Source organism: Phalacrocorax carbo, chromosome 7 (genome assembly GCF_963921805.1).
Source record: "Phalacrocorax carbo chromosome 7, bPhaCar2.1, whole genome shotgun sequence".
Classification (NCBI taxonomy): domain Eukaryota; kingdom Metazoa; phylum Chordata; class Aves; order Suliformes; family Phalacrocoracidae; genus Phalacrocorax; species Phalacrocorax carbo.
Genome location: NC_087519.1, coordinates 18,591,560 through 18,617,338, shown reverse-complemented (window position 1 = coordinate 18,617,338; position 25,779 = coordinate 18,591,560). Strand labels below are relative to the sequence as shown.

General features: G+C 40.3%; 1 long non-coding RNA gene across 2 annotated transcripts in view; it reads right to left on the bottom strand.

The window, feature by feature from the left end:
- Positions 1-1,330: 1,330 nt before the first annotated feature.
- The window catches only part of LOC135314298 (uncharacterized), a 97,885-nt gene continuing 73,436 nt past the window's right edge, over positions 1,331-25,779 (bottom strand). The window contains exons 3-6 of one of the 2 annotated variants that reach the window (XR_010373766.1): positions 16,476-16,523; positions 15,343-15,411; positions 9,835-10,034; positions 1,331-1,574 (exon numbers count right to left, since the gene is read on the bottom strand). This is a non-coding gene — a long non-coding RNA (uncharacterized LOC135314298). The remainder of the gene's footprint in view (positions 1,575-9,834; positions 10,035-15,342; positions 15,412-16,475; positions 16,524-25,779) is intronic. The other variant, XR_010373765.1, reaches the window with a different exon arrangement.

The window sequence follows — 25,779 nt, the reverse complement described above, 5'->3', positions numbered from 1 at the left end:
GCTTTACCCGCTTTGCTTGCTTGATTGTAGCGCATGTGTCACATTCGTGGATAGCCTGTGCAATAACATCCATGGTCAAGTCCACCCCTGGATCACAAGCCCACCTGTATGTTGCATCTCCCCCTTGATGGCCTGAGGTGTCATGGGCCCATCGAGCTAGAAATAGTTCACCCTTATGCTGCCAGTTCAGATCCACCTCAGCCACTTCAATCTTGGCAGCCTGATCTACCTGCTGGTGGTTCCGATGTTCTTCAGTGGCCTGACTTTTGGGGACATGAGCATCCACATAGTGTACCTTTACAACCAGGTTCTCTACCCGGGCAGCAATATCTTGCCACAATGCAGCAGCCCAGATGGGTTTGCCTCTACGCTGCCAGTTGCTTTGCTTCCACTGCTGTAACCAGCCCCACAGGGCATTTGCTACCATCCAGGAGTCAGTATAGAGATAGAGCACTGGCCACTTTTCCCATTCAGCGATGTCTAAGGCCAGCTGGATGGCCTTTACCTCTGCAAACTGGCTCGATTCACCTTCTCCTTCAGCATTTTCTGCTACTTGTCGTGTAGGACTCCATACAGCAGCCTTCCATCTCCGGTGCTTTCCCACAAGGCGACAGAACCCATCAGTGAACAGGGCATACAGCTTTTCATCTTCTGACAGTTTGTTATAGAGTGGGGCTTCTTCAGCACGTGTCACCTCCTCCTCTGGTGATAATCCAAAATCTTTGCCTTCTGGCCAGTCCGTAATCACTTCCAAGATTCCTGGGCGACTGGGGTTTCCTACTCGAGCCCACTGGGTGATCAGTGCAACCCATTTACTCGATGTAGCGTCACTTGCATGCTGTGTAGAGGGGATGTTTCCTTTGAACATCCAGCCCAGCACTGGCAGTCGGGGTGCCAGGAGCAACTGTGCCTCAGTACCAACCACTTCTGAAGCAGCTCGAACCCCTTCATATGCTGCCAATATCTCTTCTTCAGTTGGAGTATAGCGGACTTTGGACCCTCTCTATCCCCAACTCCAAAACCCTAGGGGTCGATCTCAGGTCTCCCCGTGTGCTTTCTGCCAGAGGCTCCAGGTAGGGCCATTCTCCCCGGCTGCAGTGTAGAGCACATTTTTTACATCTTGTCCTGCCCGGACTGGCCCAAGAGCTACTGCATGAACTATTTCCTGTTTAATCTGTTCAAAGGCTTGTCGTTGCTCAGGGCCCCATTTGAAATCATTCTTCTTCCGGGTCACTTGATAGAGGGGGCTTACGATCAGACTGTAATTTGGAATATGCATTCTCCAAAAACCCACAACGCCCAAGAAAGCTTGTGTTTCCTTTTTGCCAGTTGGTGGAGACATGGCTGTTATTTTGTTTATCACATCCATTGGGATCTGATGACGTCCATCTTGCCATTTGGTTCCTAAGAACTGGATCTCTTGTGCAGGTCCCTTCACCTTACTTTGGTTTTATGGCAAAACCAGCTTTCAGAAGGATTTGGACTATTTTCTCTCCTTTCTCAAATACTTCTTCCGCTGTGTTGCCCCACACGATGATGTCATCAATGTATTGAAGGTGTTCTGGAGCTTCTCCCTGTTCCAGTACAGTCTGAATCAGTCCATGGCAAATGGTAGGACTGTGTTTCCACCCCTGGGGCGGTGGATTCCAGGTGTACTGGATGCCCCTACAAGTAAAACCAAACTGTGCCGCAGAGAGTACTTGTTGCACTTGACCCTGGGATCTTTAGTTTGTTCCTTTTTTGGGAAATAAATAGCAGGAATTTTCACTGAAATTGCAGGTTTTAAATAGCAGCAAGAGACTATGTGAGTAAATCTGCATTCAGTCTTGCCTTCATCCGATCTTAAAAAAAAATTTAAATAAAACATTGTAGAGCAATTAAAGCATTGTGTCAAAGTGGCTCAAATTTCCGATGTCTGATTATTGAATCCTGACAACAAAGTGCTGTGGAGTTAGTCATTAGCAGAAATTACACAGACAATCTGAAATAGAGATCAACATACATTTAACTTCTATTCCATTGCTAATTATACAGCTAACTTTATGCAATACAGAAAGCCTTGATTCCTTCAGCATGCCTTGCCAATAAAATAACCAGTCTTCCTGTTTGCTACAAATGTCTCCTGATGAAATATAGGGAGTCCATAATCTGGACAGCACTGGCATAGGAAAAAAAATTCAATAAATGGGTAACAAATGTTCTCTACTCTTAGTTCTTGAGAACTTGGGTGGAGAAACACAAAGATCTGAGTGATTCATTACTGTTCTCATCACTAGAAACATATGTTTTTAACTATATACAGTGTATCTCTTAGGTTGCTTTTCTGCTTTAAAAAAGAACAATTTTTTTTATTTTTAAGTTTAAAACTCAACCTATATTAAATTTTTGGCTGAACACTTCTTTAGCCAAAGCTGGCAATTTACTAATTCCTTTTTAATGAAATAGTAATTATCTGGGGGTGGGGGTGGGGGACACATGACACCAAACCCCACCAAAAAACAAACCAACCCCCCCGACCAATTCTTGTTGTTTCTAGTTCTGCCTGATATTTACAATTATATATATAAATAATCTTACCCATTAAACAAACACACTTCTGTCTAATCTTTCCTCATCAATAATATTCCTCATGTTTGTACATATCAGCTATGTTTAAAGCTGAAGTGAAAATGGGGCAAATGTGATATTTTGCCAACTGTCTAGTTCCCCAGTAAGTTGGGGATTGTTCACACCTGCTGGTGTGAGGCTGTCCAGCAGATAGAAAGAGCTGCTGTTTCTTAGGCCTTGGAGCAGGTACCATGCTGAACTTGAGTAGCTCAGTAGTTTTCTGGAAGGTGCCTTTGAGCCTCTTCTCTCCCTTGTGAAGTGGTGCAGTGGTATATGCAGTGACGATTCCATCTGTCAATCAGTTCTGTATTTTCCATGTGACTGTCTTCTTAAAGGTGAGGTTTTGCTACAGAGAGGCATGGCTTTGGCTCAGACTTTATGTGAAGAAAAGCAACTGTTTCCTACCAAGTAGTACAGCATCTAAAACGGATTTTTCCATCTGCAGCCCAGAACATAGCCAGAGCAGCTTGTTTTGCTTGTACCATGCTTGCCGTAGTTTCAGAGCAAGTAGGATAAATGGAACATGGAGTCAGAATTGTCAATTGCTTTGCCTTTTTGAGACTTCAGTTCAATAGGCAACAAATTCTGTACAGGGTTTGGTGTCTTGTTCCAGTCTTCAGTGTGGATATCTCCTTGTATGAAACAGCAGGTGTTCCCTGAGGCATCTTCCAGGTTCTGTTGAGATACCTGGGCATTTGAGCTCCTTCTGTAGTTTAGTTAGATGCACGTTGCACTTAATAATTTGCTGAATTACCTTTATATCTGAATTCAGTCTTAGAGAGATCTATAAGGGCCATTTTTAACCCTTCTGAGTCCACTGAGAATTCAGGATGACTTTACAGTAACTCCGACTTCCTTTTGTTCTTTCTAGTTCCTCAGAAGTACCTCTAACCTGCTTTTGAATGGCTCATTGTAGATGAGACTAAGTATTAGACTGGAATGTGTTTTGAGGAAGTAATGAAATTTCTGGGCTTTACAGAAAAAAATGGGGCCAGGTGTTAGCAAGCTTTTAAGTAGTGCATTTGCAGTAACCCCACACCTAAACCTGGATAATCAAAGCTTCCTTCTTTTGGGAAATTCACGATATAAGATAATTTGAACAACCAGCTAGGACTTCGGCATTGCTGGACACATAGCTATGGGAAATGGTGATCATAAAATGCTGGGAAGTTATTACTTGTTCCCCTTAAGATTGTAGAAAGCCTCTGAAATTCAACATTACCAGAGTCTGAGGTGAGCAGAGAAAAGGAGACTGTCAGAGAGTATTGATTTATTCCTTCAAAGGACCCAAATCCTGGCAGAAGAGGAGTTTGAGACACACTGTGCCTTCCATACTGCTTTGTAGGGTCAGCAAGTGAACTGCTGGGAGACTGGGATGCCTCTGTTAGTGGGAGGAAGGGGCAGTGGCATCTGAGATTGGTGTATTTGGGGTTAAAAGTCTTGGCAGTTTTGCATGGAGGGATGTAGTTCTTGTAAATGCAGACTCAGAAACTTCTTCAACCAACTCTGTGCTGCACAGCTAGCAAAACTGGACAGGCTAAATGTAGGCTTGTACGTGACCAAAAATATAAAATTGCACCTGCTAATTTGTACTGACTGGTGTTGTAGTTTAGCCCCAGTGGGCAGCTAGGCACCCCACAGCTGCTCACTTGCTGGCCCCCCAGCTGGGTAGGGGGAGAATCAGAAGGGCAAAAGTGAGAAAGCTTGTGGGTTGACAGTAAAGACTGTTTAACAAGTAAAGGAAAATCTGCGCATGTAAGCACAGTGGAAGAAGGAATTAATTCACTACTTCCTATTGGCACACAGGTCTTCAGCTGTTTCCAGGAAAGCAGGGCTCCACCCCAGGTGACTGTTACCTGGGAAGATGGAAGCCATCACCCTGAAGGCCCCCCGCCCCTGCCACCTCCTTTACCCCAGCTTTTGTTGCTGAGCACGATGATACCTGGTAGGGAATATCCCTTCGGTCAGCTGGGGTCAGCTGTCCTGGCCGTGTTCTCTCCCAGCCTGCTCACTGTGGGGCAGAGTGGGAAAGGGAGAGAAAGCCTTTCATGTAAGCACTAAAATGTCAGTCTGTTATCCATACTGTTCTGGTCACAAATCCAAAACAGCACCATATAGGCTGCTATGAAGCAAATTAACTCTATCCCACCCCAAACCAGTACAACTGGGATTTGGGGATATGGTCAGTGCTGTCCTGAACTGTTAGAGTCCATTTGCATTGCCTGTTGTTTGTGACTGCAAAACTGATATGGAGGAAATTATTTTTGATAAGGCTTACACAGTACTGGTAAATGAAGCCCCAGCATAGCTTCAGAAATATCATCTCACTTGACTCCTGCTTAAAAGCAGGACAAGAGGGTTAACTTGAAATCCGCATTAAGCCTATGTGCCTATACTGAATGCATCCAGCTTTTGCTGAGTAGTGGAGGAAAATCAGTACAGGGATTTTTGCCTAAAAATTTTCATTTTAGTGGGTGGCTTACATATTCTTCATACAGATAATTATAATTACAGACTAATTAATGTGCATTGGTAGAGTAGCCCAAGCATCTCCAGAATTACTCGTGTGTATTATAAAACTAAACAAATCGGGCAGTATGCTCAGTCTGATGAACTCTGTAGGCTTTTGCAGGTGTAATGTCCAGGATAACGAAGCAATATTTAGGCATTGCAGTATACATGGAATTAGGAATTGATAGGTCACACTCATCTATTAGCTATGAAATGATATTGAATTCTATGTGCTAAAAGCAATTTCACTTTTTCAGACTGTTTTGTGCATATGTTAAATCAGTCTGTATGTTCCTAAAAAAGCTGTGCTCAAGTTTTCAAGTATGGTTGTTCCCTTGCATCCTCTTGTGCTTTTGATGGCACTGTCAAAATTGAGAAGCCTTATAAGGGAAGGGTATTAGGGGTCCCTCTGATTAAAACTGATTTTTAGGCACTCTTGGGCTCACTGACTTGCAGCCCTTGCTTCCAGATTGGCCAGAATGCTGTAGCTGCTGACTGTTAGCAAAGTGCCTGATGCTATTACTCCAGGAAATATCGATAGCTTGCCAGATTGAACACTAATATGATAGCTTAACTGACATGGCAGCTGCTGAAAAATGAACATATAAAGAAGTTTTTACATGGAATTATTTCATGGAAGGGTGGTGTTTGGAGGGACTGATTGCTGAAATGATTGTAGCTGGGTGGCATTGTTCGGATGCTGATTTTCTGTACCATGTGCTGTTTCTTTCATCAGATTTACTGTAACATGATTATCCTATTCTGTCACTCTGCAGTTCATATTCTTAATACTCCAGTTACGCACCTCAGTGGTTGTAGGCATTTATATATTCTGCTTTTCAGAAAGCTATGCAGATTTGTGCATAAAACCAGCTAGTTAGAGACTATCTTCCAATTTAAAAAACATCTGGCTACTAAAATATTTTCAGCCTGTCATTCTTGTTGAACTGTTGTTTAAAAGAAATACAATAAAATAATTATTCACTTGCCAAAGAGTTTTTAGAGGATCGTATCTGCTGTCTTGATTCTTGCTGTTGCTTTCAGATAGGATCAGGCCAGTGTATTCTCACACTGTGAGAACTCATTATGGCTCCACATTTCTAGGAATAAATTCAGTATGAAATTAAGAATATATTTTAGTTAGTGTATTTTTGGTGCAAAATAAAGTATTACTAATCTTTAGTGCAGGGTAGTAAAAGATTTCTGGTAAATGTTCAATGTGTTGGAAGGTATTTTTATGGAAATTTTTCTTAAAGTGTGTTCTTTTTAATGAAAGTATGCTTGGTTGAAAAGAGCTCTAATTAAAAAACCAAACCCATAAACCTTGTCAAAATTGAATAGTTAAGTTTCCTTGTCTAAAAATATTTCCTTTCATTTAAACAAAATGTAAGCTGGAGAATGAAGTGTCAGTTGAAACACTGCTTTTTACATTTATTAAGAAAAACACTTTGAGCCAAACCTGTTTAAAAAGAATTCACAAGAATATTTGAGAACTTATGTATCTTGTTCCTGTTGGGAATGAGCATATACTTTGAAATTTGTACAGTAGTCCCAAAGTAGAAATGGCAGTTTTGTCCCTGTTTACTAGAATTTGAATAATTGCAAGTCCAAGCTCAAGCTGTAGATTCAAAGCCTCACCTGGTCCCAGCTATCTCTGTTGTCGTACTTTGCGTGCTAGTGCTAAGCAACTGAGTTTAGTTTACCTCTCAGTCCTTTTAGCGAGGTAGACTACAGTAATAATTAAAATAAGGATTGTCATGAATGTGGTTTAGATTAATTGGCTCAGGGCTTTTCAGATGTGGCTCAAATCTTTTCAAGTTAAATGCTGCAGAAATGTTATCTCATGGCCCAGGGGCGGGGGCACATGCTGATAAATTTCAACCATACCATCTCAGTTACTATTTCAGCTGGCAGATTTGGCAAAGAGGCCAGACACCAAGGCTTAGAAACCTGAGCTACTGGGCATAGTTCAAGACTGGATTTAAACATATATCCCTGTGCCTGTCCAGTAATGCTTTCTATCACAGGGAGGACTGAGCCACTGGAGCGTGGAGCTTCAGGAATGCATGGTGGGAGCTTCTTGGAATTTTACTTTCTCTTCAGCTCAATAAGAGGTGCACTTTCTGAGGGCAATAGCACAAAAAGAAAGGAGAAGGAACAGGGAAACCAAGCAATCCTTAGCCCTCTTTGTGTCCTGTTCACAAGGAAGCTTTTGCTTCCTAGCCCTGCCTCAGTCCCTTTGATTCCAGTTCATTTCACATCTTTTTCACTTCCATGTCTAATGGGGATGACCTACATTCTTCTCCTTAGCCCCTATAACTGTATCTTCTTAAAAAGCTGAATGTCTCATTTAGACACTGTAATTCCTCTGCATCCCCAAAAGTGACCTCAAGTTTCCACTAATAGTTTAGTCACATGGATTCCTTTGTACTTGTAATATAAAGGTACATACACAACCACAGCTTTTGCATAAAATTTAATTCATTCTAGAATCAGGACTGGAATAACCCCAAGAGCTTGTCATGTAGTCAGGATCAGCAATACAGAAGCCATTGTTGACTGATTTTTGTCTACACTGTTCTTAAACCTAGACAATTAAGATACCACAACATATTCCAGTGCTAATGCTAATATTTAACTTCCCTGCTGAAGTACTTTACTACTTTTTCCTCTTACCATCATCATGGAGGTGGGGAAAAATAATTTCCTTAGTAGCAGCCCTTATTCCCCTCCTGTCAGAAGCCTCTGTGGGACAAACACATTTTCTTCAGTTGTCCCTAATGGGACTTCCTTACTCTAATGATCTCTCCGGTTGCCTTCCATTTAGTCTACATCTTCCGTATCTGGCAAGATTACTTTGAATTCTGTTCTTTTCCTTGAGAATATTCATAATCCTTCCCCACCTTGCAATAGATTTATAGGCATACTGTCTTCCGTTGTTCAGGTCAGTAGTGAAAGTACTGATTAATACGAATGCAGGATTGAACGCTGCAAAACCCAATCTGACAACTTTCCAGTTTGACAAGAACACTAGTAATGGCCCTCTAGGGTGGTTTTCTACACATTTTTGAGTTCACACTCTAATGGCTATTTTTTCCATTTGACTGATGAGAATGCCATAAGAGATGGTGTACCTTACCAAAGCCCAGACTTAAGACATCAGCTGCCTTTCCTCTACCCATCAGACTGATTATCCTGTTGCAGAATGATGTTAATTTGTGAAAATCAAATAATGTCAAATCTGTATTACCGCTACTCTGTTACCTTCTGGTGTTTATTTGTTGCCATATTTCTTAAATAGTAAAGCGAGGTGCCCTGGTCTATAACTTCCAGCTCTGTCCTCTTTAATACAACAGCTGTATGTGCTCACCCCTTCTCCTTTATCACAACTTTAGACTTAGGTGAGGTAGTTTCTAATGTTCCATTAACTTTTTTTTTAATGATGTTTGCATCTGAAAACAAGTAAAATCTAGCAGTGATGCTAGCTATCGTCAGTAATTTCAAGGAAAAATGGGGACTGGGAATCATTAAATGGATATAGTGATATAGCCAAAGGTCTGTCAGGAAACTGAAAATAAACATTAGGTGGGCAATATTAGCTATAATAGGGAGGCAGTGAATGGAACCAAATGATATGGTGTGGCAGTGTAACTTGCAGAGCAAGGGAAGTGAAAATATGCATAACATGCCAACACATCTGAGAGAAAACAAGATGCTAATTTAACCTTCCAGAAAGTTTGGTTTTAGTTTAATCTAGTGGGTATTATTTAATAGGGCTGGCTTTCAGCCAGGTTTTCCCACGCAAACCCTGTTTTCCTTCCTGGAAATCTTACGCTGGTAGAATTTAAGGAATTGGGATACTTCATTTTAGGAGTTCTAGACATCTTTATATCCAGCTAGGACAACAGTATAATTCAGACTAGGTTCTGCACCATCGTGGACTGGACATCCAGCAGGTATGCATAGGTCTGGTGTGTCTACCGCACCAGATCCACCATACAAGCATTGCTTCATTCATGCGCTGTATTATATGTACTGTGGTGGGGTACATAACACATCTTACTGCCTAGGTACAGATTATCTAAGTAGCAAGTAGGACAGATGCATTTTGTAAGTCATGTGCATCTGATTTTGCTGTACAGGCTCACACAATATATGCGCTCATGCACTTGCCTGAAAAATTCCAGGTCAAAATGCCTCCAGTCATATGCTGCCTGATGGCTAAATTCTGAGGGAAGAGTCCCACTTGGGTAGTCATCTATGGGCCCTGCAATAACATCCTGTATTTCCCTCTCCCGGTCGTTGTCTTCTCCAACTCCCTCCCCTTTTGAAATCCTGATCAGAACAAGCTTTGCATAGCTGGTAGAAATGTGGTTAAGAATCAAAGCCTGTGTGCTGTTGCTACAGCTTGTGTGTGTGTAAAACTGCTGGTGATGTTCAGAGTAGCACAGCTGGAGTTATGCTTTTCTGACTGCTAGCATTAAATCCTAGTTCAGTCTCCACTGAACTTCATCAAGATGGTTCAGTATGGGCCCTATACCTTTGGCCCTTAAACTGACACTTCAGTCCTTAACCTGAGAACACTTCAGATGTCTTCTGTCCTGTACACCAGATATTGCACTTTAGGGACCACAAGCAGAGCAATGAAGAGATACTGCTTCTAGAAATGGGGAGGAGGAAAGAAAGTAAAAGGGTAAAAGGGGGACGTCTTCTCACCTGCTGCGTACAGTGACACCAAGTTATTTGGAACAATTTCTCCAATTGCTGCTTCCCCTGCAAGCCAGGCCCACCCTTGCATTGCAGCGTTTCAGTAGTTTCAGGTGATTGTTGCTCCAATTCATGCCTGGAATCACTTCTTTGTTGGAAGAAATAGAGAGTAGGACCAGGAACAGATGGCTGATAACGACATCTTAATTCTAGAGAGAATGAAAGTGGTATTTCATTATGGAGTGGTATATTTAAATTGCCTTCAGGTGTTAGTTTAAGAGATTAGAGAAAAAAGAAAAGTTAAAAAGATTTTTAAGATTTAGTAAAAGGGATAGAGTGGTACAGAACAGACCTAGTAATAATGCCCTACAAACCTGTCAGATTGTAGTAATGTGACAAGCGCTAGCTAAAGGGAATCATTGCACCATGTATGGTGATGGACTTGTTTCACTTTGATGAATCAACTGGTTTGATTTATTAGAAAAATGAAATGTTTGCCCTGGTTCAGAATTTCCAAATGCCTCTTCAGGATAAAAGGACATGCGTTATGTCTTGTTAATACTTTGAGAATCAATTTTATGCTATGCAAAATGTTCTCTCTCTAAAGCACTAATATAAATTTTAAAACAAATTGATAGTGCAACTGAGTTTGGTGACTAATAAGCTTCATTTAAATATTTTTTTTCCTCTTGCTAAACTTTCCTACAAACTGGACTTCGTTTAATAAACATGTAATCCTAAAGGTTTATTATGACACTTTCAGTAGGCAGAATTAGGATTAATCAGGCTGATTCCCCTGTGAATTTATGGTATTTGTGTACAAGAGTTTGGAAAGCTATTGTTTCAAAGACCTGTGTCATACAGGAAGCCACACACTGACATCTTTCCTTCTGTGAAAGATGTTGTTGCAGTGCTGTTGGTTTTGTTACATATGTAATCTAAATTGTGTAAAAGATTAATAGAGATCCATACAAAACCACTTTCAATCTGTTTGTATGCATTTGAGGAAAAGCTCTCATAGATTTTTAAAAACACACAAATTAATATTGCTTACTTTTCAGCAGGGGTAAATTAGGGTCTTGGAGACCTTCTTAGAATAGTCTGGAGTTAAATAATATTGCATGTTTTTCATTTTACTATGATGAATGCAAAGCTATTAAACAACCTTTTAAAGAGTTGGTGTAATTATCTGTAAACAGTAATGTTACAAAAAAAGGTCAAGTTGTCCTGCCATTAGAAGTTTATGGATATAAACTGGATTTATGTTCCCATAAAATGGCCACCAACTAACTAGATTAATTCTACACAACTAAACCAACTGTAGTAATATTTAGAAACAATAAAATGATACCAATTAAAGCAATTTTATTTTTTGTGTCATATTGATTAATGGTGCACTAAAATTAACCAAAGACCTTAAAATCAGACTGGTTGCAGGAAGGCATCCACATCTCAGCATTATTACCAACAAGAAGGAGCAGTTAAGGGAGATGGCCCTGCAATAGTATGAATATTTAATTAATAATTAGTCATGTAATTTCTCCTCAGGAATTATTATCCCTCAAACTGGTTTGTGAATTTAATTATTAGCAGCCTTTTTGTTTCCATGTCCCCTCATTACTGTCAGGATTGATGTAACATAAACTTCATTAAAAATTAAAGCAAGAGTCTTAATTACAAGGCTACCCTGACTGAAGTCAGAATTAGCCAAGTCAGTGATGTGCAAATGAGTGCATTATTTAAGAAACATGCTGGAAGTAGTTATGCTAATGTGGAAGGTTCACAGTAGCAGACCTTTTCACTTGCAGTTGCATATTCATTAAATGCACTATGCAAATTTAATGTAGCAGCCTTAGTAATGCATTGTTAATTTATTCAGATTTATTGAGTAGGACTTAAAAAAAAAGTACAAATTTAATTACTCTATCTGCTAGAATGATATTAGGAGAGATAGTGGAGGTTTAAAATGTGTTGATCTGGATTACTGCAGTTTGATGGAGGATGTAGTATCAAAGGACACAATTTTGATAACTAGGCTTGAAAGAGTATTTGATTTACTCATGGAATGATCTAAGAAATCACTAAAATTGCACATACTACTTCTCAATAGGAAAGTAAAAAAAAAAAGTCTCAGTTGTATTAACTTAAGAGCTAAGCAGTGCTGAGTCCACAGTCTAATGGATGTAATGATCCTACTGAGACCAGTAAAGGTTATGTATGGAGATCTATGGGAAGCAAACTGTCTTTGTGGAAAGTTCACTGGTTGTTACATGTTCCTTTGCGATGCTGCTGATCATCAAATTTAACAACAGGAATCCCGTCACTCTGTAATGTTACTGGCAGCACAAGGTAATTTGTTAGCAGGGGCTGATGTGAAGTTTAAATTTCTAGTTTTCTTTTTACTGTACAGTTTGAAAAAAAACCAAACAACAAAGCCATTGTAAAATTACCATTGTGGAATGATTCTTAACCGGCACATTTCCCCCCTATAAAGGCTGTACATATGGAGGGGAAAAAACAGTATGATTGCATTGTGGTATTCACTTTGAAACCTATTCAAAATAATTTGGACTGTTGTGGAGTGACTTATGCCAGCAAGTGTAACCTTGCTGTCATGAGGAACAGAAAATCCAAGCTAGAACAATTTGTTTCCAAACATCTTTGCTTTTCCCCCATGTAACAGTTCCCATGTTTTTATTTTCCACCTGATGTGTGGTTTCAAAAAATGATTAGCTGCAAGTATGTTTTGTGCTTTTTCCAGTAATCAGCTTCATAGCTGGGTAGCCATAAAAGTTTAGACAATTTGTAGACATTTCTAAGGGCTAAAGCCTGGACTACTTAGCTGGGTAATAGGACCATAAAGGACCCACTCCTTCCTGGTGAGATTAATCCTTGCACATCCTCCTCTATGTGTGCTTTGCTCACTGCTGGATTGTCTAAGCAGCACCGGGCTGTACCTTAGGCTACTAGCTTGATACTTGCTAAGTAAGTGACTTCTATACCCTTGGAAAGGTATGATCTAGCCTCCCCAGTAAGAAAACAGCAAACAGTCCACATGTTTCTCTCACTTTAAAAACTCAGCAGTTTCTCTGGCTTGCAAGTAGCTGAGTCTTCAGGTCAAGGTGTTAGTCTGTGGTAGGCACAGGCAATTCTGTATTGTGAAGCCTCTGGTAAAGCTAATCTGAGAAGTTCTTGCTCTCCTACTGTTACTTCTTGTTCCTGCTAGGGTGAGACGTCTATCTCCTCTGTCCTCTGAACCACATTTCAGAAATTAACTTGACTGTTCACTTTTAAATCACTTAAAATTATCTGTTGTTTAAAATAATAATAACAATAAATGTTTTTTAATGCATAGCTGCAGCTTAAGAGCAGTGGAATGGACAAAACTAAGTCCATAATCTGAAGTGCATTCTTAACTCTGCATGGGTGTATCTTACAAAAACAAGAAATCAAACCAATCCCCAACACTGTCATCATCTTCATATATTCCCTGTACTTTACTGGTGTAGGCATTTCTGCAGACAAGGCCAGGGACCTGTATTTTTGGGTGAGGGAGTTATTTGCAGTCAAACCTTCTCCTGATCCAGCTAACAAATGCTCTTGTGCTGGGATATCAGCTGGCAACACAGGTTTAACATTGAAATCACTGGATGAGGGAGACAAGGGGCTACTCTTTCTGTCACACTGTTACTTCAGTATATGCTGTGGTAGAGTTTAAGAGGATAGTGGCCAAGGGATGGAAACAAGTGGTTGGAGGCAGAAGGTTAGCAGAGTTCTTTTGTGGTGACTATCCTGTCAATCATGTAAGTGCATCTACAGCTTCTCTACCCATGTTTTAAGCTTCTTTTGCTGCTAAATATTATAATTCAGACTCTCTGTTCACATTTTTTAATCCATGCTGGGATCTGTCCTGTTTTGCCAGGAGGCATGAGGAATCTGGAGAAATCTGTCAGCCTCTTTCCCCCTGCTCTCCTCATAAACAATTGGATCTGTCAGATAAGGGTAAAAAGCTGACTGCTGTCTTTATTTTCCCTTCATGCAGCAAAATCCTTTCAGATAAACTCTTGTGCTCCAAAAAGTAGTTGTCTTATAAATACTACAGAAAACGATATCTAGAAAAGTATTTGCCTCTTCTGATGTCAGGCATCTCGCTTTGAACATCTAAGACAGAGTCTGTCTGGCATTGCAGGTAGGTTCATCTCATAGATCTTAGAATTGTTGACTGTAAGTATGAACATACAGATCAGGCTTTCTTAAAGTGTCCTAAGTAAAATCTACCCTTTGCCCAAACAAGGATCTACACAGTATCCTACACAGTAAAGGAGTGTTGTTTGAAAGGCATACATGGTGTTATAAAGCTTTTCATGATGTAGCATATGTATGCCAGAAAAATCAAGAGGGGTGGGTGTGCTGCAAGGCCATTTCCTGCTCCATACAGAGATTCTCATTTCACACATACTTTACTGGAAATGGCTCTGTTAATACACGTTCGCTCTTCTTTTACCTGCTTATCCAATCATTGCAAAAATTCTTCTGTTAAAAGTGCAGGCCTGCTTATTTGAAATAGTTTGATTGCAGTGAAGTCTTAGATCTGTGCCTTCATTGTGTGGGTGGTGAGATTAAATGATATGCAGTGTATGATCAGAATAGTTGAATGATTAGGCACTTACATCTGTTTAATTAAACAATGAGCTTCAACCTCTGTTTAATTAAGGACTAGCTCATTTCAGTTGTGATTGCATGCTGGGAGTTATAACACTTTTGTGATTCAAATCCAAGGATATAAGAGAAATACGTTGGTCTCCTTTCAATCCTTAATAGCCCATGGTGCACAGCACAAAGCAAATGAATGACTTGTAGGTGGGCAATGTAAGAATTGAGGCATTATCAGGGTATCAAGGTATGTTTAAGGTAAGATTTGGATCAATGTGAAGAGTGTGAAATCATGTGTGTTGTGTGATGGGGGAAGTGAAGGCTAGCAAATACTATTCATCAGCTGGCAGTATATATATTTTAGCTTTACCCCCTGGACGGTCTTATTGTCTTAACTTTGTCTCTTGAGTACTTTGCCCACATCGCTAAAGGCTGAGGACCTTGTACTCTTCAATGTAATCCTCAGAAAACCAACCCCCTCTCCAAAAAAAGGAAGATGCTATGTTTTTTAAAAGAAAAAGGAGGTGCTGAGACACAGGGGCTGGAGCTTAGCTTTTGAGATCTTGCTATATCTAATTACCAGAATTACCTGTGCTCTGGGGTTGCATGCCAGGTACTGGACTTTCCTTTTTCTGTCTTTATTACAAAATTTGAGACACACAAACCTTGTCATGGAAGGAAACTCAAACCAGTATTGACTGACAGGGAAAGAAAAAGCAGACAAAGAGTGTGTTGTGTAATGTTCTCTCAGTCCTGAACTTTGAAAAGTAAATAAGAAATTAATAAGGACATATAAGAAACATAGGAGGTTTTATAAATCTGCTGAAGGGGATTCAGAAAAGCAATTCTTGTGATCAGACTTACAGATCTAAGTATTCAGTTCAGGCTGGTCAGAAATTCCAGCTTCCTTGTGACTTGTTATCTTGGCTGTCCCTAAGGAAAAAGTGCAAAAAGAAGATGTTGCAGTGAGTAGACATGCCTGTTTCCACGTTAATGGGCATAAGCCCATATTGGAGTATTTTAGAAAACTTGATTAACTTTCATATAAGCATGGAATTTGTTCATCTTGTATTTATCTTACACATGCCTGAAGTTCTGATGAACCCACAGACTGATCATCCTCCCCAGGTACCATATGAATAACACCATACTTAAAATTTATTCTATCCTATGACTGGTCAGACTGGAGAAACCCCTAAACAGGTAAAGTAAGTCCCAGTCTGGACACTCCAGCTTTCTAGGGGCTGTTGAGTTTCCAAGCGAAAATACAAGGTAAGATAGATCATTAAATGTCTGTGTATGCCTGTCTCTCTGCAGCTGCAGCATACCTTGTGCAAAGCCAGTCTATTGCCTATGCTGTCAGGCTTTGAGTCTTGCAGCAGTGCTTGGTACTTCTGCCCTGGAGACATGTCAGAATTTTGGTGGATGCTGGAGGGACATACAGCCTTGTCACAAATGTAACAAGACTTAGGCTTACTGTAAAAATGCTTATAAGTTTAGCTTAAATAATATTCCTGCTATTAAGTTTTGAGTCCATATACATTTGACACATTTCTTATCAATCCTCAAATTCAAGCAAAAGGAAGTAGGAATTTAGTTTACAAAAAAATCTAATTGTATATCATTTTGGTTTTCACAACTGTTTTTAGCATAATGAATTTGAATTTTGAAATAAGCAAGTTAGTTTACAAGTAGCTAGGTTTTTTTTTTACTAAGATAAGGTAAATTTAAAAAAATATTTTCAAAATAAGCAATTTAATGTGCATAGGTTTGATTTTGGTAGATTGGGGTGTGTGTATGTATATATAATCAAAACAATACTTTCTGGTTGGAAAATATCAATCAGATTAACCTCAAATGAGAGTTGTAAGGATTAAAAAAAATTAAAACTGCAGGAAGTTTGGCAGAAAGACAGTCTGATGCTTGAGTATATGCAATGACTAACTAATACGATAAGCTGAAGCATTGCTCTCTGAATGAGTTTCTTTCATATCTACCTGATGTTTCTTCAATCTTCCTCTGTATCTGTTGATGCATGGTATCTGCTAGTAGAGATAAGGTATGAGATTATGTTGCTTTAATGCAGGATGATGCTTTCTGTATTTTATATTTGCTGTAGTTGTGGGAGTAGCAATTCAGTCAATGTATACATGTATAACTTGTCAGACTTCATGCAGTTACAGCTGTTGCTGGACCATCCCTATCATTTTAAAAAGATGACATAATGAGAAGATTACAGTTCTTGGGTTGTGCCAGGAGCACATTATTGTACTGAACCTTAAAAACCAAACCCCAAAAAAACCAACCCCAAACCTTTAAACGCACGTTAAACAACCTTGTGTATTCCTGTAACTTTAAAAGGACCAGGTTAGTCTGAATCCTGGGCAGGCAGAGTAGCTGAAGCCATCTTCTACGTGAATATCATATCCCAGCGAATAATGCCTCTGCTTTTATGGGTCTTATTCTTTGTTGCAGATTAAATTAGTTTAATCAAGTTCATGAGTTTGGGCAGCCTCTCATCTTCCTGCCTCTGCCTGCTTTCCATCTTCCACCTAGCACATTAACTGGAGGAAAAATTTATGATCTCATTAGTTTTGCATATTGGTTCACTTAGGACAAATTGAAGCGTCAAAATGTCACTCAACTCTGACCTGTTATGAAAGCATTTAACCCACTGAAGGCTACTCAGGTGTTTCTGAGCCATTTGACAACTCTAGTGTCTGACAGTCTGTAAAAACTATATAAAAAATGGACTCTGTACAGACACCTCTGATCACCAGGATCACTGCAGATGCTAAACTGGGCTTCTGGGGGTATTTTCTTTGCTGTGCCAAGTCTCGTCAGAGCATGTTCAGATGTGCTTCCCTGCCAATGCAAAACTTCTGTAATAACGGACCGGCACTTGCATGAAGTAGGGCAGCTTCTCCCTTCATTGGCTTATGACCTGCCTCTGCCAAGGAGACTAGTTCTTGATGTTGCTCTCTCTTTTGTATTTTACAGTACATCCCCCATCTGCATTGTCAGTCCAGATTTGAACCTTATCAAGGTTATCATCTTGTCCTGTTCAATATATTCATCAATGACATGGACAAAGGGATAATGGGTAACCTCAGCAAGTTCACTGATGATACCAAGCTGGGAGGAGTGGCTAATACGCCAGAAGGCTGTGCTGCCATCCAGCGAGACCTGGACAGGCTGGAGAGCTGGGCTGAGGGGAACCTCATGAAATTCAACAAAAGCAAGTGTAAGGTCCTGCACCTGGGGAGGAACAACCCCATGCACCAGTACAGGTTGGGGTTGACCTGCTGGAAAGCAGCTCTGTTGAGAAGGACCTGGGAGTGCTGGTGGACAGCAAGGTGACCCTGAGTCTGGCTTTGTTTAGCCTGGAGAAGAGGAGACTGAGGGGGGATCTCATCAATACTTAGAAATATCTAAAGGGTGGGTGTCAGGACAATGGGACTAGGCTCTTTTCATTAGTGCCCAGTGACAGGGCAAGGGGCAATGGGCTCAAGTTGGAATATAGGGAGTTCCACCTCAATATGAGAAAAAACTTCTTTACTGTGAGGGTGACAAAGCAGTGGAACAGGCTGCCCAGAGAGGCTGTGGAGCCTCCTTCCCTGGAGACATTCAAAACCTGCCTGGATGTGTTCCTGTGCCCCCTGCTCTAGGTGTACCTGCTCAAGCAGTGGGGTTGGACAAGATGATCCCCAGAGGTCCCTTCCAACCCCTACCATTCTGTGATCTGAATTTTTGCCGCAGGGAGTTCCAGAGCTTGACTGCATGGTGTGTTACTCTTGACAGTATCTTCCTGTGCAGCAGCCATTTGCTTTCCACAGCACAGAAGGAGAGCTATTGCAGCACTGGGCAGCTGGAGGTGCAGTTACCCTGGTTCAGATGCTGGCTTGTGTTGTGGGAATGAAGGATGTAGGATTACTACCATTCTAGATGTTTCTGTTCATTAGCAGTTTTCAGGGAATGATAAGTATCTCACCTTCTCCCTGAAAACCTCTTCTGTAATAAACTTTTATGAGGCCTAATTTGAAAAGTTAGGGTCACTTGGGAGTCTTTGCAGGCAGGACTCCAGAAAACCTGGTAACAAAGGGAGACAAATATTTATTTTCCTTAAGCCACCATATCACAACTCTACCTTTAAAAAAATCAAATATATGCTTTATTTGGAAAAACTTGTATTTCTGAGCAATTTCAAGAGTTCGGCTAAGTCTGCTGAGTCCCCTTTTCTTCCCCTTGTACCACGTAGATCCTGAAGGAGGATTCCAAGAGTTTTGCTCCAGGGATCAGCTGTTTTTTAAATGCCACTGTTAGGCTTTCCCCTCCATACTGACTTTGCATGTGAAATTTTAACTCAAGAGAAAGACTTGCGTAGATGGAGATTAATCTCCTGATGCAGTTCTTGACAGCACTAACAGGCTGTGATGTTCTGGGATAATGCTGCACCTCATACTTCCTGCTGCTTGAAGCAATTATTTTTCATGTAAGATATGTTGGTCCTACACAGGGATTTTTACAGGTGTCTTTGTATCCCATGGCAAAGATTTGAGGCCTGGGGCTACTTTTTCTATGTCGTTGTTGTAATTCCAACACAGATAAGCTATTCTGGGGGCCCCTTCTCTGTCAGGTCTTTGGAATTTACAGTCTGTCTCCCTTGCCCTCTTTGTCAGACACTAAGGCTCTCTTGCCTTAACTGAAGATGATTTGCCATATGGTAAAGTGGGTTTGCTTTCTATTAAGTGTTTTTAATTGCATTGTGTTTACAAAGAGCTCTGTAAATACTTACATATCTGATGCTGCTAGAAATTAGTTTTATACTAGGTTTTCCTGGGTCTATTCCAAATGATGACATTCAGAGAAGTTAAATTACATTTGCTGCCATTCGGAGCTTAATGATGGCATGTCCAGCATGAGGCTGTATGGCGTCATGCTTTTCATGCATCCATAAATAAGACTTCAAAAGGATTATTTCAAATTATATAGGTGAGTAAGCTCACAGTGAGGTCTGGCAAGAATGCTTAGTCTAGTAGCACTGGTGAAATCACTTGTATGATTTAAAGCCAGAAACTCAGCCAATGTAATTAATTTCAAACTCTGTTGTTTGCACTAGGATTTCACACTGATTTTTTTCTTGTTACCCAGTATGATTACTGCACACAACCAGAGTCTGATTCTGTCAAAGCTCTTTAAAAAGGCTGCTTACTGCCCTCCATGAGAAGTTCAATTTGAGAGAATATTTTCTGCACTTGGGGAAGCTTGAAATAAAAGTATCAGACTTGCAAGAACAATGTTTCTGTAAAGACCTCAGTCTCTGTAATACTGAATTTCCTGTATAACTAGTGTGTAAAAGCCTACTAGATATCTCTAAACATGTTATAGATGTGAAGTGTGTGTATGCTAAGTCAGCACAGAGCACCCCAGACAGGAATTGTGGTATAAAGGAGCCCCATCCGGGAACCTATGTATTATGGTGAAGTTCAAAGAATTCTCAGCTGAGTGAAATAAGAGGTGGGCTAAATCATTCATTAGACTACACATTGTGTAGTTATACAAGTGTCAAAATATTAATAATGAATGAATCCTTTGAAAACCTTCTCTAAATATTCTTGGGGGGGAAATGAAAAACTCGAGTTATCCAGGGCAACTTAATCTCTGTAACAAGCAGACTATATTCCACTCAAATTCCTACTTAACAGGCTAAATTCTACTTCAGCAGCCAATTTGTTTCTGTGTTATTCAACCCAGATGCAGGCATTTAGTGTCATCTCTTTTGCAAGCATAGTTATCTGTCCATGTCAAGGTACAGAAGGAAAATTTGTCCTCAGCAACATCTGAGAATCAGGCCTGCATTCCTTCTTTGTTTTCATGGACCTGTTTTGAAGCATGAGGAAGACCAAATTCACTAGTATGCGTTCCACCAGCTAAAAGTTGTCTTACCCTGGAGCAGTTTGATCATTTGTGTCTGGAGGTTCTGCCTATACTGTTATTATGTATGCCTGATTTCCCAAGCATGCTGGTTTAACTAGAGACACAGAGCTACACTGGACCACTTGACTGACTGATCTGTGGTTTGACTCCTTCAGACATTTCAGAGAGGTTTCCTCTTTCCTCTGAATTCAGCTGGCTTCCTGCTTTGCCACCTATCGTATTACACTGGTTATACTGCCTTTCTGCTTGCATCACATGCTCAGTGGAGTGCTGAAATCATCTTGTGGTGGTACACAGCACAGTCAGCAAGTGCCCTTTGTGCTGGGCAGTCAGAATGGTGGATGCACAATGTGGCGAAGTAATTTAATTTAATATTGGTTTTCTGTTTTGCCGCCTCCTCAAAATTGACTATGCATTTTTTTGTTACTATTTTTTCTTCTTGGAGACTTGGTGCTTGATGATCCCTAGAAGAATATGTTCAGGGAGGAGATGGAGGGACCTCTGTTTCCTGGTGCTGAGAAATTGGAGTGGTTTTGGCAATGCTTGTGATCAATAAAAGCCTGGCTCTAGTACAGCAGAATAAGGTGGGTGCTAGATAATTCCTTAGAGAAATGATTTTGGAAAGCAGTAGAAAGGTGGAAAGGCTTAAAGTGCTTATTATTAGCATTCTACTTCACCTTTACAGTCATAAAAACAATGCACCAAAATGGAAATTCTTGGTTGAATCCTTCTGATACAGTTGATAAGCATTGGGGAAAAATAAGTAGAAAATGACTACAGGACTGCCATCTAAATAGAATACTTCAATCTTCGTTGAAATTGGGACTCTTGGGAAATTCTGTCCTTGGTTTTAGCTAGCCAGTGCTAGCCTGCAAGCTGTCCTAAGTTTCTCTGTGAATATTCTTTAGACATTGCAGACATGAAAAATACCATAGGCCTGGTTTGTGTTTCCTGAGGCTAGTCGCTGCTCTGCTCTGCAACAGCAACATGGGAAGGGCTATCGTCAGATGTATAAAAGCTCTGCTGGGAACAGGGTTCAGCCTGCCTTGTTACACAATTGCAGGTGTTGCCAGTATGAAATTGGGAAATGTGTGAGGAACTTTGACTGTTGTTTTTGGAACCATTTTGTGTTGCTTCTTTTACAGAAGTAGAACTGAAGGGTGCTGGATCCTCTGCAGACTGATTACAGCTATTTATGTGCAAATGGGATGTGCTTTACTTATCTTCTTATTCTTGGACGTAGAACGGATCATAATAAAACAAATAGTATTTAATGCAGTCATTGATTATTGGGTCTCTGTAGCTTGGAGAGGTGAGAGCAATGATAAATGGTTTCAAAAAGTAGTTTTAGGGTAGGATTTAGTAGCTGCCATGGCTATTGGGCATAAATAGTTTGGGTGAAGGAGCTAGGGGATGCAGGAATACCCTGTGTGGGAAGAGACTATGAACTGTGATGCCATGGCAGCACTTTATTGAGGAAATGCAGGAGGAAGAAGTTTGGAGAGAAGAATATCTGGAGCCAAACACTTTTCTGGTGTAAGTTACCTTAGCTGCACTGGCTATGGAGAAGCTAGGAAAGCTTGTGTGATTTGAGGATGCATATTTGTATCACAAGAGAATTTCTTCTCCTGGGCTTTCTGACTGTGAAACATTAGAGCTTTAATGCACCTTGATTCTCCAGCATCCTTTAAGTTTTAAATGTCTGTCTTTTGGGTACGGTCTTAATAGACTAGGGCTTTAGGACCAGTTTCTCTGAGAAGCAGTACTATTCAAGAAGGGCCCTTGACACCATTCTGACTTAATGCTAGACACATCTGCCGCTACTTGGACAAAATTGACATTGTCTAGAGAGCAAAGCAATCACCTAGTGTAGCATTACAGAGCATTTACACTTGAGCCATGTTACCATGCAGTAAATCTTGACCTTTAGGAGTTCAGAGATTAGATTTCTTTGCTACAAGTGCTCAAGATATTGTTAGGCATTTGTTGCTATTCAAAGCAGATATCCAGGGTTACCTATGGGTTTAAATCATAGCACCAATCATTTTTGGAAGGTTCTCTTAAAGCTGAGATAGCTTCAAATAAAAACTAGGATTACTTTTACATTTATTGTCAGTAGTTGGCAAGAAGTAAAGGTGGGGGGAGGAAGGGGTTGTAGAGGCATAAGATATTGATGTAAGTTTCAGTGTTTATTTCTCTGCAGTTTTCTACAGTGTTTGGAGGGAAATGGCGTCTTTTCAATGTTGTGAACTTATGTGCTTATTCCAGTGAAATAGGACTGAAGACAGGCAGAGTTTAAAACACATTTTTAAAATAGCAACCCCTCAAATTATCACTGACTTACAAATAGGCACTGTGTTAATCATCTGTTAATACTGAGAAATGCTTGAAAGCTCATGCTTTATAATTGTGTACAAACCAAGCACTTCAGAAGGGGAGGTCAGGAAGGTGCCGAACCAGGCCAATGAGCCTCCGCTGTCAGGGCTCCTTCCTTCCCATTACAAAAAAGCATAAATTTGGGTAGGTGCACATAGCCTCTAACTAGGAATCTCCTTTTTCAGGGAGATAGAAAGATCAAAACTCGTAAGACATTTTCTCCTTTCTTTGTCCCCTTTGCCCAAGCCGTTGGAGTAGGTCTCAAATCCATATATCTGTCTTTTTATCCCAAGGGTTTTTTTCCAAACTAGAGAGAGTTACAGCCATGGAAGTAGTTCAGGATTTTTTTCCAAAGTTTTAAAAAATATTACATTTGTGAAATTTAACTGAAAAACCCAGATGCAAAATAGAAGGCTAATGACCAAAAAGTGATACGATAAGGTCCTGTTGTAACTGTTAGCAAAAGCAAGTTCTGCATGGTGCTGGAGTTAAAATGTGGTGGTAATCCTGGCATGCATTCAGAAAAAAATCAGCCAGAAAAGCAAGGGATTTTTGTCCTTTGCCCAGGCCAAAGTTCCAGTGCTGAAACACACTCTTAACCCTCTGGACGTTGTAGTAGAGGAGGTTTGGAGAACACTTGGGGAGTACAGACGGGGAAACTTTTATTGAGGAAAGGAAGCATGATTAAAGTGATTAACTGCCATGAAACAGTTCATTACTGAGTACTTTAAAGCCCAAGTCTCCTAGCCCCCAGAGTTTCACTTTCTTGCTTTTTTAAATCCTGTAAAGTAAAACAGTAGTGATTTTTCTCTGAAGAAAGGAAGGGAAAGCTTGACAAGTGGGAGGAGCTCAGAAGGGGGCAGAACTTTTTGCTTTATTGCTCTTTGAAATCTGTAACTGATGTTATAAAACCTCCTGAAGAAATATGCTCTTCTAGGCCTTCAGAGACTGGAACCTCCAAAGTTATTTTACTAACACTTCTTCCTAGGCAAGCCTCATAATTGTCAAGTAGAAGAATATGCTAGAACTGGCTGGCCAACCTTCAGCTGACCAGTTCCACTCCTCGTGCAGATAACAAGCATCGACCTCACACATCCTGGGTCTTGTTACCAATTCTGAGATAACTAGGCATTAAAACCAGCAGATGGAAGCTTCACTGGCATTCTAGAATTGTCTAGGTTTCTTTAGACACCGTAAATATCTCACAGGGTATTCCAGTTTGGCCTTTCACAGTTGGTCCTGCAGCTTTGAAATCCTGGCTAGTGGAAACTTATCTGGGCCTTGGAAGGTAATAAGAAAAGCTTTCAGTGAGTTCCATAGAAGCATAAAGGGATCTTTGGTGGTAAGGTAGCTTAAGGCAACCAAGCTATTACCAGTTTATCTCTACTTCTGTTTTTCATATTGGTGAAGATGTCTTGTCTAGATCTGAACTCCCCCAATCTGTCTGTCTTCTGTATAACTCTTTTGGCCCTGGTTCTGCATCGATCTCTATCGTGCTCTTGTGTGGTTCCACTGCCCTGAGCCTCTAAGCATGTCACAGTCTATAGTATGTTTGCAATAAAGCAGTAAGGGCAATGCCATTTCTATTTTTATGAATAAGAAATTGCATTTTGTTTTCTGTGACTGGCTCCTCCAAGGTACTGGGACTTAGGCATGTACATGTCTTTTGAGCATCTAGGCTAAAATGGGAGTTACATAGGAGTTCTGATACAGAGAGGAAAAGAAAAAAAAACACCAAAGCCAGGTTCCTTAAGTCTTTCAGCTAGCAGCCTAGCTTGCCTTTGCATCCTAAGTGAAATCAGATGGATTGGAGTATGTGAAGTGCTATTTTAAGTAAAAGCACCAAAGGGCTTTAGTACAAAGCCTTGTGAAATGTTGACACACTTTGTCATACTTATAAATTCTGAAATGTTTGCTGCTTGTTTGGAACAGTATACTTAATGTAGGAAATGTTCTTCTGATAAAAATAAAAGAACATATAGGAAAAACATAGTCTAATTGTGACTGACTATGCTAAACCTCACTAGAAGTTTTTGTTTTGACTTGTTTCCCTCCCACTTCCTCCCCCAAGAAGGCACAATGTTGTTCATGCTAGGAAATGTATAGTGTGCAGTGGTTGCTATGGTAATTATTTCTTGTGATGAGCTAGTGTTATAAATGGCTAGGATTTAATTAAGATTTCCCTCAGGAATATCTTTATCAGTTCAGATTGCCTTCTTTGGGCTATGCATCCCTGCGAGACACACTAGGGTGCTAGGCATTCATACATTGCAGCAGAACCGGGACAGCTGTGGTGTTTCATCACTCCTGAAATCTCCCACGCTTTTTGCAAGCTAATTCGGTAAAAACCACAAGTAATCAATGCAGAACTTACTAATGAATCAGGCTGGGAGTCTGCAAGGTTCTGCTTCCCTGTACTGAGGGGGTACTCAGTGTGGTTATGTGGAAAGTACAGTACTGTTTTGGAGCAGCGATTAGGTTTTCAGGTTTACAAAAGCTGAAAGAATACTGCATTCTGTTGAAAATAGAATGATGCCTTCATGTGTATGAGTGCTTTGTACCATTCTAAAGGCTCCATACACTATGCAAGAGCAAGTGACATCTTAATGTGGGCAATTTGCAACCCTCAAATCAGATTTAAAATGTGTGCTTTTATAAAAATTTTGTATTTTAGATCTTTACAGAGACTCATTAGAATATGTTATTAAAGCAGATGTCTTTTGCAATTTGAATCTGAAATGTCTTAATTTAATTTTGAGACTGTGACGAAATAGTTAACTTGGTTCAACAGTCAGTAATGTACTTCTTTCTGAAAGTCAGAGACTTAAAAGAAGGCTGCGAAACAGTAATAAGGCTGCTACCAAATATGTTAGGAACCAGCATACAGTGATTGTGATGGTTAGCTCCTGTCAAATGTATAAATAAAGGTTACAGGACTGGTCCTTTTATGAGGCCCCATATGGGTTCCCTTGTGTAACCAGGGTGATG